At 41.3% G+C, this 11,029-nt stretch overlaps 1 long non-coding RNA gene across 2 annotated transcripts in view; it reads left to right on the top strand.

The window, feature by feature from the left end:
- LOC138360840 (uncharacterized) overlaps nucleotides 1-4,322 on the top strand; it is an 8,520-nt gene extending 4,198 nt beyond the window's left edge. For both annotated transcript variants that reach the window (XR_011226692.1, XR_011226693.1), the window contains exon 3: nucleotides 4,043-4,322. This is a non-coding gene — a long non-coding RNA (uncharacterized lncRNA). The remainder of the gene's footprint in view (nucleotides 1-4,042) is intronic.
- Nucleotides 4,323-11,029: the final 6,707 nt, after the last annotated feature.

The following is an 11,029-nucleotide window of genomic DNA, read 5'->3' as shown; positions in this document are numbered from 1 at the left end:
TCTTAAGATATGGGCACCACACAACTGCTGCATATTCTAGCCTTGGCCGAAAAAAACTCGTGAACAATTTCTTTAGTATTTCGCCATCCATGTATTTAAACGAAATTCTGAAGTTAGAAAGCGTGGCATAGGCTCCTCACACAACGTTCTTTATGTGGGCCTCAAGTGATAGTTTTCTATCTAGAATCAACCCTAGACCTCTTTCTTTTATCAGAATTATATAAAGATTTCTCACATAATTTGTAGGTTGTGTGGGATCTATGTTCTATTCCACATTCCATAACATGGCATTTATTCACATTAAATTTCATTTGCCAAGTGGTGCTCCATATATTTATTTTGTCCAGGTTTTCTTGAAGGGCATGACAATCATCTAAATTTCTTATCCATCCCATTATCTTAGCATCATCAGCAAACATGTTTATATAATTCTGTATTCCAACTGGTAGATCATTTATGTAGACAATGAACATTTCTGGTGCATGTACTGTGGTACTCCACTTGTGACACTTCTCCAGTCTGATTGCCTCTGATTACTGCCCTCATTTTTCTATCAGTCAGAAAATTTTTCATCCATGTTAGAAGCTTACCTGTCACCCATCCAAAATTTTCTAGTTTCCAGAACAACCTCTTATGTGGAACTCTGTCGAAAGCCTTTTTTATGTCTAGATAGATGCAGTCGACCCAACTACCTTTTTCCTTTAAAATCTCTGTGGCTCAATCATAGAAACTGAGTAAATTCGATACACAGGATCTTCCAGATCGAAAACAATACTGTCTGTGTGATATTATATAATTTCTCTCCAGGTGTTCTACCCATTTAGTTTTTATTATTTTTTTTTTTCAATCTTTTCACTGTTACACTTGTCAATGATTCAGGTCTATAACTGAGAGGGGTGGGGTCTTCCCTGTTGCCACTTTTGTAGATTGGAACTATGTTAGCCTTTTTCCACATGTTTGCTATGACTCCTATACACAGGGATGCCTGAAAGATCAGGTGAAGTGAAAGGCTGAGCTCAGGTGCACATTCTCTCAGAACCCATGGTGAAACTCCATCTGGACCAACTGCTTTGTTCTTACTTAGCTCCTTTAGCATATTTTCCACTTCATCTCTAGACACCTCTATACGCTCTATGATGTTCTCAGAAATTCTTATTGTGTCTGGTTCTCTTAAGATTTCATTTTGTATAAACACACTTTGGAACTTTTGGTTTAATGTTTCACACATTGCATTATCATTTTCTGTGAATCTGTTTCCTATTTTCAACCTCTGGATATTATCCTTTACCTGCAATTTGTTGTTTATGAATTTGTAGAATAGGCCCAGTTCTGTTTTACATTTATCCATTATCCCTTTTTAAAAATTTCTTTCTGCCTCTTCCCTTACTGCTGTATAGTTGTTTCTCGCATCTTTGTATCGCTGGTATGATTGGGGGTTTGGCTTCTTTCTATGTTGATACCTGCTTGATGGGGTTCTGCTCTTCTACTCCCCAAGCCCGGCCCGAGGCCAGGCTCGACTTGTGAGAGTTTGGTCCACCAGGCTGTTGCTTGGAGCGGCCCGCAGGGCCACATACCCACCACAGCCCGGCTGATCCGGAACTTCTCTTAGAAAACAGTCCAGTTTTCTCCTGAAGATGTCCACGGTTGTTCCGGCAATATTTCTTATAGTCGCTGGGAAGACGTTGAACAACCGCGGACCTCTGATGTTTATACAGTGCTCTCTGATTGTGCCTGTGGCACCTCTGCTCTTCACTGGTTCAATCTTGCATTTTTTTCCATATCGTTCACTCCAGTACGTTGTTATTTTACTGTGTAGATTTGGGACCTGGCCCTCCAGTATCTTCCATGTGTATATTATTTGGTATCTCTCTCGTCTCCTTTCTAGAGAGTACATTTGGAGAGCTTTGAGACGATCCCAATAATTTAGGTGTTTTATCTCGTCTATGCGTGCCGTATATGTTCTCTGTATTCCCTCTATTTCAGCAATCTCTCCTGCTCTGAAGGGGGAAGTGAATACTGAGCAGTACTCGAGACGGGACAACATAAGTGACTTGAAGAGTACAACCATTGTGATGGGATCCCTGGATTTGAAAGTTCTCGTAATCCATCCGATCATTTTTCTGGCTGACGCAATATTTGCTTGGTCCCTAAACATTATAAACATTAGCTCCCTAAACATTAGATCGTCGGACATCATTATTCCCAAATCCTTGACATGCTGTTTTCTACTATGGGAAGATTCGATTGTGTTTTGTACCCTGTATTATGTTTCAGATCCTCATTTTTGCCATACCTGAAATTTATCACTGTTAAAAATCATGTTATTTTCTGCTGCCCAATCGAAAACTTTGTTGACATCTGCTTGTAGTTTTTCAATGTCTTTCATTCCATTTTTGTGTCTTTTGGTCTGTGGCCCTCTCTCAATTTCTGTTGAACCAATCCTGTTTTCTGGCCCTGCATCTCTGTTTTGGTATGAATGTTTGTGTGCCTTCATTGTATATTTTGCAAAATTTGGCATACATTTAATTTACTTCCCTGTCTAGCAACAAGTCTGCCTAATTACTTATTAAAAAAAATTTGAAGTTCCCCATAGTGACCTCTCTCTCTTGAAATCAAGTTTATCAACTGTTTCAATGTCCCCATTTTCTGTGTGTGTGTGTTTGGAGGCTAAGCTTGCTGATACCATGTGTGTGTGTGTTTAGAGGCTAAGCTTGCTGATACCATGTGTGTGTGTGTGTGTTTGGAGGCTAAGCTTGCTGATACCATGTGTGTGTGTGTTTGGAGGCTAAGCTTGCTGATACCATGTGTGTGTGTGTTTGGAGGCTAAGCTTGCTGATACCATGTGTGTGTGTGTGTGTTTGGAGGCTAAGTTTGCTGATACCATGTGTGTGTGTGTGTGTTTGGAGGCTAAGCTTGCTGATACCATGTGTGTGTGTGTTTGGAGGCTAAGCTTGCTGATACCATGTGTGTGTGTGTTTGGAGGCTAAGCTTGCTGATACCATGTGTGTGTGTGTGTGTTTGGAGGCTAAGCTTGCTGATACCATGTGTGTGTGTGTTTGGAGGCTAAGCTTGCTGATACCATGTGTGTGTGTGTGTGTTTGGAGGCTAAGCTTGCTGATACCATGTGTGTGTGTGTTTGGAGGCTAAGCTTGCTGATACCATGTGTGTGTGTGTGTGCGTGTTTGGAGGCTAAGCTTGCTGATACCATGTGTGTATGTGTGTGTTTGGAGGCTAAGTTTGCTGATACCATGTGTGTGTGTGTGTGTGTTTGGAGGCTAAGCTTGCTGATACCATGTGTGTGTGTGTGTGTGTGTGTGTGTGTGTGTGTGTGTGTGTTTGGAGGCTAAGCTTGCTGATACCATGTGTGTGTGTGTGTTTGGAGGCTAAGCTTGCTGATACCATGTGTGTGTGTGTGTTTGGAGGCTAAGCTTACTGATACCATGTGTGTGTGTGTGTTTGGAGGCTAAGCTTGCTGATACCATGTGTGTGTGTGTGTTTGGAGGCTAAGCTTGCTGATACCGTTTGTGTGTGTGTGTGTGTGTGTTTAGAGGCTAAGCTTGCTGATACCATGTGTGTATTTGGAGGCTAAGCTTGCTGATACCATGTGTGTGTGTGTTTGGAGGCTAAGCTTGCTGATACCATGTGTGTGTGTGTGTTTGGAGGCTAAGTTTGCTGATACCATGTGTGTGTGTGTGTTTGGAGGCTAAGTTTGCTAACACCGTGTGTGTACTCACCTGTTTAAATAATAATAGGGGTGTGTACCACCTCTGGTGCAATTGTAGGGACCCACAGCCTTGAAGAAAATAAAGAGTATTCAGAGAAGACCTTGTGGATTCTCACTGAACACTAATCTTTTCTTCTCCTACCACCCCTCTTATTTTGTTTTATGCTGTATTCTATTATATATCATATAAATACATAGCCAAATGGCAATATTTATTATGTCTATACAAAAAGAAGACATCCACTTTATTTTTTTTCTCTCCTTTGTTTCTATGTGGATTTTGTTGTGACTAATGATTCTCCTCCTTCCCATCAACAGGTCTTCCTCACTGGGCTTGCTCGGCTTGTGTGTTACTGTGAGGGTGCCATCATCGTTAACCCTTCAAGACTGACTCATGCTGGCATTGCATTTGTGGACTTCCCTTCACAGTAAAGAGTCCTTCTCCATATGGTGATTGTCCAGGGCAAGCAGGGTGTGACTGCCATCTTGGAGAAGCAGGGTCTTTTAATATGAAGAATCTTCCGTCTTCTCTACTTACGCCAGCTTGTGCCAGCCTTGCATTCTTGTTACTTCATGGCCCTTGGGCCTTTTTTATTTATTTTACATAATAATTTTTTTGATTAATACCCGTGTTTCACAAGAGATCCTTAACATTTTAAGCACCAATTGTATTGACTAATGTACGTCTTGTAACCTTTAAGACATAAATAGACAAGACATAGATAAATGAGTGAATAATACTGAGTGACTAGGTTAGGGCGAGGAACATAGTACAGTACTCACCTAATTGTACTCACCTAATTGTGCTTGCGGGGGTTGAGCTTTGGCTCTTTGGTCCCGCCTCTCAACTGTCAATCAACTGGTGTACAGATTCCTGAGCCTACTGGGCTCTATCATACCTACATTTGAAACTGTGTATGGAGTCAGCCTCCACCACATCACTTCCTAGTGCATTCCATTTATTAACTACTCTGACACTGAAAAAATTCTTTCTAACGTCTCTGTGGCTCATATGGGTACTAAGTTTCCACCTGTGTCCCCTTGTTCGTGTCCCACCCGTGCTGAAGAGTTTGTCTTTGTCCACCCTGTCAATTCCCCTGAGAATTTTGTAGGTGGTTATCATGTCTCCCCTTACTCTTCTGTTTTCCAGGGATGTGAGGTTCAGCTCCTTTAGCCTTTCCTCGTAGCTCAATCCTCTCAGTTCCGGGACGAGCCTGGTGGCATACCGCTGAATCTTCTCTAACTTTGTCTTGTGTTTAACTAGGTATGGACTCCAGGCTGGAGCTGCATACTCCAGGATTGGTCTTACATAAGTGGTATACAGGGTTCTGAAAGATTCCTTACACAAGTTTCTGAAGGCAGTTCTTATGTTGGCCAGTCTAGCATATGCCGCTGATGATATTCTTTTGATGTGGGCCTCTGGGGACAGGTTCGGTGTGATATCAACCCCCAGATCCTTCTCTCTATTTGATTCTTGCAGGATTTCCCCTCCCAGATGATACCTTGTGTTCAGCCTCCTGCTCCCTTCGCCTAATTTCATCACCTTACACTTTCCAGAGTTGAACTTCAGCAGCCATTTTCTAGACCATTCCTCCAGTTTATCCAGGTCATCCTGTAGTCTCTGTCTATCTTCATCCGTCTTGATTCTTCTCATAATTTTTGCATCATCAGCAAACATCGAGAGGAATGAGTCTATACCCTCTGGAAGATCGTTCACATATATTAGAAACAGGATGGGTCCAAGTACTGAGCCCTGTGGGACTCCGCTGGTGACATCTCGCCACTCTGATGTCTTCCCCCTCACCGTTACTCGCTGTTTCCTGTTGTTTAAGTACTCCCTTATCCACTGGAGCACCTTCCCTTTTACTCCTGCCTGTTGCTCCAACTTTTTTAACAGCCTTTTATGGGGTACTGTGTCGAAGGCTTTTTGGCAATCCAGGAAAATGCAGTCGGCCCACCCTTCTCTTTCCTGCCTAATTTTCGTTGCCTGGTCATAAAATTCTATTAACCCTGTGAGGCACGATTTACCATCTCTGAACCCATGTTGGTGGTGCGTTACAAAGTTATTTCCCTCCAGATGCTCTACGAGCCTTTTCCTCACGATCTTCTCCAGCACCTTGCATGGTATACAAGTTAAGGAAACTGGCCTGTAATTCAGTGCCTCTTGCCTGTCACCCTTTTTGTATATTGGGACCACGTTAGCTGTCTTCCAACTTTCTGGTAAGTCTCCTGTTTCCAGTGACCTGTTATACACCATAGAGAGTGGCACACTTAGTGCTTCTGCACCTTCCTTTAGTATCCATGGTGAGATTCTATCAGGCCCAACAGCCTTTGTCACATCTAGCTCCAGCAGACACCTTTTGACCTCATCACTGGTGAGGTCAAATTCCTCCAAGGTTTCCAAGGTTGCCGCCTCCTCATTTAGTGCAGGGGCTTCTCCTTGTTCTATTGTGAAGACCTCCTGGAATCTCTTGTTGAGTTCTTCACACACCTCCTTGTCATTCTCTGTGTATCTGTTCTCCCCTTTCCGCAGCTTCATCACTTGTTCCTTCACTGCTGTTTTCCTCCTGATATGGCTGTGGAGCAGCTTTGGTTGGGTCTTGGCTTTACTCGCGATGTCATTTTCAAACTGTCTCTCTGCTTCCCTCCTCACTCTGATGTACTCATTTCTGGCCCTCTGGTACCTCTCCCTGCTCTCTGGTGTTCTGTTATTTCTGTAGTTTCTCCATGTTCTTTTACTCAGTTGTTTCGCTACCTTACATTCCTGGTTGAACCATGGGTTTTTCTGTTGTTTTTCGTTTTTCTCCTTTTGGACGGGGATAAACCTGTCTGCAGCTTCCTGGCACTTTTGGGTGACAATATCCATCATGACCTGCACATTCTTGTCTCTAAGTTCTGTTTCCCATGGTATTCCCATTAGGAAGTTCCTCATCTCGTCATATTTTCCTCTTCGGTAATTCAGTCTTTTCCCCTCCACTCCCATCCTTGGATAGGTTATCCCTACCTCCACCAAGTACTCAAAGGTCAGTACACTGTGGTCACTCATTCCTATGGGGGCTTCAACTTTGACTTCCCTTATTTCTGACTCATTTAGGGTGAATATTAAGTCGAGTCTAGCTGGTTCATCATTGCCTCTCATTCTTGTGGGTTCCTTGACATGCTGGCTGAGAAAATTCCTTGCTGCCACTTCCAAGAGTTTAGCTCGCCACGTATCTGCACCACCATGTGGGTCCCCTACTGTTTTAGAAACCTTATTGCCATGATCATAATCGTATGGGTTAAAAAGCATTTGTTGTCACTCTTACACTGTGGCTTGTTGAGCTTGAAACCTTTGCTCCTTGTTCGTGTTACATCTGACCTTTTGAAGAAATTGTATGAATCAATATCCTCCAAATTGTTCAGTATTTTAAAGGTTTCGCTCTATTACTCTCTCATATGCATATATCTAAGCATATAGATTAGATATAGATTTAGATTAGATTTTTTATTCAGGTAAAGGTACATACATTGCAGATGAGTTACAAAGGGAAAGACATTGACTAGAGTTCACTAGCTCTATTGGAAGAGAAACGTCTGCAAGACAAGTGTGGGCAAAAATTAAGGTAGCAGCGGCTCACAACGACCCCCAACGGCTTCATTTTGTATCTTCTCCAACTTGCCCATCCTACCTTTACCAAAACAACAAATGACAGGTGCAGCATAATCAATAAGAAATCTTACAGTACTCAAGTACATCATTCGTAGCACTTGGACTCCCACTCCTTTCCACAGCATGCCAAGGCCTTCAGAGGTTGTAATCTCTTCCGACATTGACTCAACAGTCTGTTCATCTCAGTTTCCAAACTCTCATGGGTATATCCAACATATATGCCTAAATATTTATATATATTAACTCTCTATATTTTTACCGTTTATTTCCAATATAATGGGCCTCCGACTTCTACATTCAAACTTTTGTTTTGTCTTCATTAACCACCAGTCCCATGTGGTGACACTGGTTTCCGAAATTGTCCAACACTGTTTGAATCTTTGAAATATCTTTGCCCTGAAACAAAATATCATCAGCATATATGATTGGAGTTACCCAATTTGAGTATTTCTCAGATGCTATCTTATTCATTAGTACATAAAACAGGGTGAGACTCAACACTCCTCCCTGAGGTGTGCAGAGTTCTTGACCTTGATACCTTGAACCATACAACCTTGATACCACACCTGAGCCTTCCTTTCCTGAAGATAATCCCCTATCCAGCGCAATAATCTCCCTTCAACACCAAGACCAGCTAATTCATATAAAATAACCTCTTTGTTGGCTTTATCAAAAGCTCCTTATAAATCAATAAAAATTCTATAATAATCATTACCATTAGCTAGACATTTAATAATACAGTCAGAGGTACTTTTTCCTCTGAGGAACTCGAACATATTACTAGACAGCTGATCACCTATTATATACAAAAGTTTATTTAAAATGATCCTCTCCATCATTTTACAAAAACACGAGGTTAAAGACACAGGTCTGTACTCTCCATTGGCTTTAGGGATAAGGATGATCATAGTTTTTTTCATTTACTGGGAATTCTGCCCTCTTTATAACTAATATTAAAGAGGTCTAACAGCGGGTCTTTCGTCATAATGGCAAGTTCATTAAGTATTTCATAAGTTACTCCATCCTCCCCAGGGGGCGGTAGATTTCCCAACTTTAATCGCCGTTATTAGTTCTTCTCTGGTAATACCTGTGCAAGTGACATCACCACTGTTACCTGCTGTAAGTATAAAATCCTTTCTTAGATCTTTCCAAGAATCAAACGACTCTCTCGTTACAGCGGGTAATTAAATGAACTAAGTTTGGCAGCTTCCGCCCATTTATTTACGAGACCTTTTGCAATTCCTTACGGGTCAGGATGTGCAACAAAATTATGCTTTTTACCCCTTATTTCATTTATGTCTTGCCAGATTTCCTTCAAGTTTGTTACTCCTAACTTTCTCTGCAAACTCCTGCCAATACTTGCTCCAAATTTCCTTTCTCTTTTCCGCACACTTTTATGGGGGGATGCTTTTCTATACCAGATGTTTTCCGGTTCAATGTTGCATTAAATACATCTACCTCCTTAATTAAATCTTAATAAAATGCTTCTGCCGAAACTGGCTTATAAGTATCATACCAAGACTTAATATGACCAACAAGACCCCTTAATTCTCCCTTATTAAACTTTAAGCTTTTCCTCTGAAGGCAGGCATGCTTTTTATCTAGTTTAAGCTGTATTTGTAATGCAAAATCTCTTAGCATTTCATCCACAGTAAGACAATTCTCCTCTATGCCCTCAGCATTTATCAAACAAGCATAATCTAATCTCCCTCCCCTCAGATGAGTAGGAGAGGGCTCGCCCAGCAGTTGAACATCTTCATGTTCAACATGTTCATCTTCATGTTCAGATTGTTACCATCCCTATCCCCAGTTTCCTGGAGTGCTGCTATGTTAATATTCTCTCTAAGAGTATAATAGTGTACATCCACCGCTCTAGTTTTTAATCCATTAACGTTCCAAGATAATATTATCAATCTACTTTCATCCATGAACATCCATGATCAACTTGAAGTGATAGTGAGTCTTCTTCCGTGTTAATTTCCCTACCTATTTTTGTATCATCTGCAAATTTGCAAATGTTGCTACTCAACATAAGAACACAAGAACAAAGGCAACTGCAGAAGGCCCACCGGCCCATACGAGGCAGCTCCTACCTACAACCACCCAATTAATTTGCCAGTTCCTTTACGACTTGGGACTTAAATCCATTTACACTTTGGGCTTCTGAGTCTTTTAGTTTGTCAATGCTCTTCCTGATTGTGTCGCGTGTAATTGGTATTTCTCTTAATTCATTCTCCTTACCTCCGACAAACATTTGTGTTGGTGATGGGATGTCATTCAAGCTTTCTAGTGTGAACACTGATGTTAGGTATTCATTGAGTGTTTGCCGCCCTTTTATGATACAACTTAAAATTGTTAGTCTCATCTTTTATGGGTCCTACGGAGTCAGTTCTTTGTTTGGGTTTTACTTCGTATATACTTGCCCGAAACGCTATGCGTATTAGTGGCTTTAGGTATTGTATTTTAAATTTTAAAATTTTGCCCCGAGGTGCGAGTTTATTGGGAGTACTTAGCTGTATCATTAGCAAGGTAATTAACTATAGTTTGCTGTCCTCCGTCCTTTAACAAATCCATTGACCCCTCCCCTAACCTGCCTATTTTGTGCAATAGTCGGTTTAGGATGATCCTTTCAAGCATCTTCCAAGTGCATTACATGAGACTGATAGGTCTATAATTGCCAGGGTCATTGGGTTTCGGTATTGGGACCATTATTGCATGTTTCCATTGTGTGGGCAACACTCCACATAGGAATGACTTGTTAAACAGGTGGAGTAGTGGATTGCCAGACACTTCACACAGTGCATTGAGTATGTCGTAGGTGACGCCATCTTCACCAGGTGCTGTACTTTTACCCATTTCATAGCCCCCTTTACTTCCTTGGCTGTAATTGGTTCCCCATACTCGTCATCACTAGATTGTGCTCTTGTTATCCTAATCCTTCTGTCATTATGTCGGAGGAGCTGTTCCCTGCTTACTTCTGCAGGGAGGGAGGAGGATGATGCTGCATCACTCCACTTGTGTATTAGTTCTTCAGCCTTACCCTGGGGGTCGTTGTGAGCCGCAGGCCGGGCTCTGCTCCCCTTAGCTACCTTAATTTTTGCCCACACTTGTCTTGCAGACGTTTCTCTTCCAATAGAGCTAGTGAACTCTAGTCATTGTCTTTCCCTTTGTAACTCATCTGCAATGTATGTACCTTTACCTGACTAAAAAATCTAATCTAAATCTATATCTAATCTATATGCTTAGATATATGCAAATGAGAGAGTAATAGAGCGAAACCTTTAAAATACTGAACAATTTGGAGGATATTGATTCATACAATTTCTTCAAAAGGTCAGATGTAACACGAACAAGGAGCAAAGGTTTAAAGCTCAACAAGCCACAGTGTAGGAGTGACAACAAATGCTTTTTAACCCATACGATTATGATCATGGCAATAAGGTTTCTAAAACAGTAGGCATTCTTCCAAAGCCAGACACTGTACTATGTTCCTCGCCCTAACCTAGTCACTCAGTATTATTCACTCATTTATCTATGTCTTGTCTATTTATGTCTTAAAGGTTACAAGACGTACATTAGTCAATACAATTGGTGCTTAAAATGTTAAGGATCTCTTGTGAAACACGGGTATTAATCAAAAAAATTATTATGTAAAA

This window comes from Procambarus clarkii, unplaced genomic scaffold (assembly GCF_040958095.1).
Source record: "Procambarus clarkii isolate CNS0578487 unplaced genomic scaffold, FALCON_Pclarkii_2.0 HiC_scaffold_124, whole genome shotgun sequence".
In the NCBI taxonomy this organism is placed as follows: domain Eukaryota; kingdom Metazoa; phylum Arthropoda; class Malacostraca; order Decapoda; family Cambaridae; genus Procambarus; species Procambarus clarkii.
The sequence above is the reverse complement of the archived record's forward strand: the minus strand, read 5'-3'. Positions and strand labels throughout refer to the sequence as shown.